At 46.8% G+C, this 5881-nt stretch overlaps 1 pseudogene; it reads left to right on the top strand.

Moving 5' to 3' along the window:
* The first annotated feature begins 1535 nt into the window (after nt 1-1535).
* Nucleotides 1536-3133, top strand: LOC140213702 (arylsulfatase B pseudogene; annotated as a pseudogene).
* Nucleotides 3134-5881: the final 2748 nt, after the last annotated feature.

The following is a 5881-nucleotide window of genomic DNA, read 5'->3' on the forward strand; positions in this document are numbered from 1 at the left end:
CATTCTTTTCAAGAGCATAAACGAGCGTAATGATCATTACCTCTTACAAAACTGACTACTAGCTGTTCATCAATGGTGCCTTAAATGGCATATGCAACTTAACCTAGATGAAACTGTCCTCTTGCGAATTTCGCGCAAAAAGTAGGTTTCTCCTTTCTCTTACAGCCTTCTAAATCATTCTATTATGGAGGTCACACATCATAAATACTTAGGGGTTACAATAACAAACGATTTAACCTGGTCTGCGCATATTGCAGACATTTGTTCCTCATCATTTTGCAAGTTGTGATTTCTGAGGCGGAAGCTTAGAGGCGCTCCAAGTAAGCTTAAACGTCTTGCATACATAACATTTATTAGATCAAAATTAGAGTAACCGTCGGTCTTATGGGACCCGTTCATAGAGAAGGACATTTACCAGCTTAAGATGGTGCAAAGGGAAGCGATTAGGTTTATTTATAACAAATACAGTAGCTTGATTCACCTACGACACTAATGAAAACAAATAACATCCAACTACTTCAAGTACGTAGGAAAATGTCCCGTTTGTTGCTGATGCATAACCTTTTAGCGCATAAACTAAACATTTCGCATCCCGCAGTACTTAAACAGCTATCGTCTAGACGAACACACCACACAGGAAGTCATTTACTGGAACCAATTTTTGCAAGAACTGAAACATTCAAACACATTTTTTTCCCGAGGGCCGTTTCCGACTGGAACTGTCTTCCGGGGGCCATTTTCCAGTCCTCTAATTTTGTTAAAGGTCTAGAAGAGTATTTGTTTGAGTGAATGAGTGCTGTATATGTGCGTATACGTGTATATATGTATAAATATGTACATGTGTATACATATCTTTCTGCTTGTTTGTTAGCGGCAATCTGTTAAACTGCCCTTCTTTTTTTCTTTTTCTTTTTATGTCGCAGTGTATTTCCATGCCTTGTATAGCCCCTCCTGCATGGGCCATAACTGTTGGCCTGCAGTATTCTCAAATAAATAAAATAAATAAATACCGCTAAGGGAGGTCTTCGTTCAGCAGTGCACTGAATATAGGATGACGTTCGTCAATGACCATACGTAATTACATTAGAACATCAATAACTTCTTTTATTGCTACTGTTCAGAATACATTCAACTGGAATGATAAACTAATACAATTATTTGTATACCAATTAGGTCTAATGTCATAAGGTTTAGCTTGGTTTACATATCAATCCACAAAGTCATCAGATTGATGAACTGCATCGACAAATCCGTGAGCTGGTATACTTGAAAAAGGGGGTAGCAGCGAAACGCAAAGGAGGCGCACACAAGGAAAAGGCGTTAGACACGGACGGCCTTTTCTTTGTGTGCGCGCCCTTTGCGTTTCGCTGGTACCCCCGTTCTGAAGTTCACCATGCACCAACTGGCCCAAGAGCTTACGCTAAAGCTGGTATAGCTTTTCACGCATGTGGAATGAACAGCGAAACTGGTCGTAGCATTGGTGACAGGCAGACGCGTGCCATCAGTAGCCTGACATTGCCAGCGGGCACGCAGCGATGGTGTCGGCGCTGGACGAGTCCGTGGGCCGAGTGTTCGAGGCCCTTCGCGAGCGGCGGGTGCTCGAGGACACCGTGGTGGCGTTCCTCTCGTCCGGCGGCGGCGACGCATTCGAGCCGGCGGCGGGCTCCAACTGGCCCCTGCGTGGGTCCAAGGGCTCGCTGTGGGAAGGCGGAACGCGCACCGCGGCACTGCTGTGGAGCACCAAGGTGACCCGGCCGCGAGTGGCCACGCAGCTAGCGCACGTCACCGACTGGTTGCCCACCCTCTACTCGGCCGCGGGTAAGCGCATCCAGCGCTGTCACTGCTTACTCATCTTGCCTGTTAGAAGCTCGACTCTCTGTCGCTCCAGATCTGCACACCGCATTTTGAGCAAATTGCTTCCTCTGGCTACCGTGTTGCGCGGTACGTACGTGCCATGGAGAATCTTCTGTTGTTTCCTTTTTTTTCTTTTTTGACGCGCACACTTGAAGGCTCGCAACGAGTATACACACGGTTGCCAAGACCTGTCGACTTAAGGTATTTCAACCGCGATACCTCGGCTTTCTGCGCCATCGACGCGTACGGTCATAGTCCAAGGATCTTCATTACCGAAAATTGTCTACAGTCCAGCTGGTTCAATGCTGTCTGGAGAGCTTCATGCTCGACGTGGTATTGGGCACATATACATACGATGTGTTCAATCGTTTCTGTGGTGCCACAAGAGTCGTACATGGGCGTATCTCCAATTCCAATGCGGAACGAGTAGGCCTTCGTAAATGTCATCCCGAGCCAGAGGCCGCACAATACTGCCGCCTTAGAGCGCGAAAGTTTTGATGGCACTTGCAGCCTTAACGATGGATCCAGGCTATGAAACTTGCACTTCGGGAGTTTGGGAAAAGACCAGTATTTGTGTGTCATAGCTTTAGCCACAATGTGAAGCTTTCACTAAGCGTTGGTTCTGGATAAGGGGACTGGAACTGGTAAGGCTTCCAGATGAGCAGACCAGGCGGCTTCGTCGGCGAGGTCATTACCAGCAATGCCGGTATGTCCAGGTAGCCACAGGAATATAATTTCATGCCCTTTAGCGATAGCTTGATGGTGATCTTCTCTTATTTCATATGTCAGCTGCTCATGAGTGCTATGATACAGGGCCAAATGCAGACCCTCAAGTGCTGCCTTAGAGTCGCAAAAAAGGAGCGCTTTCTGAGGTGTCTCTTGCGGGAGATATTTGACCGCAGCACGCAGGGCAGCAAGCTCTGCCGCCGTTGATGTCATGGGGAACAGTTGGAATTTGACTGTGGTCTTCGTAGCCGGAATGACAACGGCGGCTGAGCAACTGGTAGGTGAGGCCGAACCGTCAGTATAGATGCGTATTCGGTCCCCGTGTGTCTCATTGATTAACAGCAGCGCCCTCTGTTTCAGAGCTATTGTTGGCTAATTGGCCTTCTTTACACCCGGAATACTTTGGTGCACCTGAGACTGTTGGAGACACCACAAGGGTAATACAGGCCTTGCTGCTGGTATGTATCCTAATGCAAGACAATCTGTATGCGTGATTATAACTTCAGAAAACGTCACTCGAGGCCTCTGCGATGGCAAGAACGCCAAGGAATGATCAGGGACGCGGTAAAGATGATGGATATGCGTCCTGAGACAATCTACAGGAACGTATGTTTGGATGGAATGACCTTTGACGAAAACGATTGTAGCAGCTGTTGATGCACAGCGAGGAAGTCCTAAGCAAGTGCGCAATGCTTGACCCTGTAAGCTCTCTAATGAGCGAATATTTGACTTTCACGTACTGCACTACACTGGGAGGCTGTACAGCGTAAATAGCGTTGTACAGAGCTATAGAGCTCTGTACAACTGAAGCATGGAGCGTACAGATGTGCCCCATGTTTTCCCGCACATGAATCTCAGTACCTGGGCAATTGACGACAGTTTTTTCTTCAGGTACGTGCAATGAGGGCTCCAGGAAAGATTTCGGTCGGTTATTACACTCAAGAATTGATGGGTCTTTCCATAGATGATAGAGTGTCCATTAATGGAGACTGGGTATGGTGTCATAGGTTTACGTGTGAATGCAATCAATGCACATTTGCCTTGTTGAAGTGCTATTGTGCTTGGCGGCCAAGCAGGTTCCCAGCACATTGGCCAGCACCCCGTCTATGTCCCAAAAATACTTTGGCCTCCATGTGAAACTTGTGCACCGTGTCGTACATATAGGCCAAGCTTTTCGTTTCGTTCTATTGCGCGCTATGGGGTAACGTCTAAGCGAAACGCGCTCTGTAAAAACAATGTTTACTACTTTCTCCGCCGCACCCGCAGTGGTGGCGTAGTGGCTGAGGTGTTGCGCTACTAACCCGAGTGCCTGGGATCTAATGCCGGCCGCCGCGGCTGCATTTCGATGGGGGTAAAATGCAAAAATGCCCGTGTACTGTGCTTTCGGTGCAGGTTAAAGAACCCCAGGTTGTCAGAATAAATATGGAGTTTCTTACTACGGCATGGCTCATAATCAAAGCGTGGTTTTGGCACGTAAAACCCTAGACTTGAAGTTTGTTAGCTTTCTCCGCCATCTTGACCATATTTAACATGGAGGCATGCAATGCCGTTGCCTAACACACAGCCAGGGCACTGGCCACTTACAATGGACGCCGATGCAAATGTAGGATGCGTCCAATCATCGGTTCTTGGTCACTGCTCGTCATCATCATCATCATCATCATCAGCCTGATTTACGCCCACTGCAGGGCAAAGGCCTCTCCCATACTTCTCCAACTACCCCGGTCATGTACTAATTGTGGCCATGTTGACCCTCCAAACTTCCTAATCTCATCTGCCCACCTAACTTTCTGTCGCCCCCTACTACGCTTCCCTTCCCTCGGAATCCAGTCCGTAACCCTTAATGACCATCGGTTATCTTCCCTCCTCATTACATGTCCTGCCCATGCCCATTTCTTTTTCTTGATTTCAACTAAGATGTCATTAACGCGCGTTTGTTCCCTCACCCAATCTGCTCTTTTCTTATCCCTTAACGTTACACCTATCATTTTTCTTTCCATAGCTCGTTGCGTCGTCCTCAATTTAAGTAGAACCCTTTTCGTAAGCCTCCAGGTTTCTGCCCCGTACGTGAGTACTGGTAAGACACAGCTGTTATACACTTTTCTCTTGAGGGATAATGGCAACCTGCTGTTCATGATCTGCGAATGCCTGCCAAACGCACCCCAGCCCATTCTTATTCTTCTGATTATTTCACTCTCATGATCTGGATCAGCAGTCACTACCTGTCCTAAGTAGATGTATTCTCTTACCACTTCCAGTGCCTCGCTACCTATCGTAAACTGCTGTTCCCTTCCGAGACTGTTAAACATTACTTTAGTTTTCTGCAGATTCATTTTTAGTCCCACCCTTCTGCTCTGCCTCTCCAGATCAGTGAGCATGCATTGCAGTTGGTCCCCTGAGTTACTAAGCAAGGCAATATCATCAGCGAAGCGCAAGTTACTAAGGTATTCTCCATTTACTCTTATCCCCAATTCTTCCCAATCCAGGTCTCTGAATACCTCCTGTAAACACGCTGTGAATAGCATTGGAGAGATCGTATCTCCCTGCCTGACGCCTTTCTTTATTGGGATTTTGTTGCTTTCTTTATGGAGGAGTACAGTGGCTGTGGAGCCGCTATAGATATCTTTCAGTATTTTTACATACGGCTCGTCTACACCCTGATTCCGCAATGCCTCCATGACTGCTGAGGTTTCGACTGAATCAAACGCTTTCTCGTAATCAATGAAAGCTATATATAATGGTTGGTTATATTCCGCACATTTCTCTATCACCTGATTGATAGTGTGAATATGATCTATTGTTGAGTAGCCTTTACGGAATCCTGCCTGGTCCTTTGGTTGACGGAAGTCTAAGGTGTTCCGGATTCTATTTGCAATTACCTTAGTAAATACTTTGTAGGCAACGGACAGTAAGCTGATCGGTCTATAATTTTTCAAGTCTTTGGCGTCGCCTTTCTTATGGATTAGGATTATGTTAGCGTTCTTCCAAGATTCCGGTACGCTCGAGGTCTTGAGGCATTGCGTATAGAGGCTGGCCAGTTTTTCTAGAACAATCTGCCCACCATCCTTCAGCAAATCTGCTGTTACCTGATCCTCCCCAGCTGCCTTCCCCCTTTGCATAGCTCCCAAGGCTTTCTTTACTTCTTCTGGCGTTACTTCTGGGATATCGAATTCCTCTAGATTATTCTCTCTTCCATTATCATCGTGGGTGCCACTCGTACTGTATAAATCTCTATAGAACTCCTCAGCCACTTGAACTATCTCATCCATATTAGTAATGATATTGCCGGCTTTGTCTCTTA

This window comes from Dermacentor andersoni, chromosome 10, assembly GCF_023375885.2.
Source record: "Dermacentor andersoni chromosome 10, qqDerAnde1_hic_scaffold, whole genome shotgun sequence".
Taxonomy (NCBI): Eukaryota; Metazoa; Arthropoda; class Arachnida; order Ixodida; family Ixodidae; genus Dermacentor; species Dermacentor andersoni.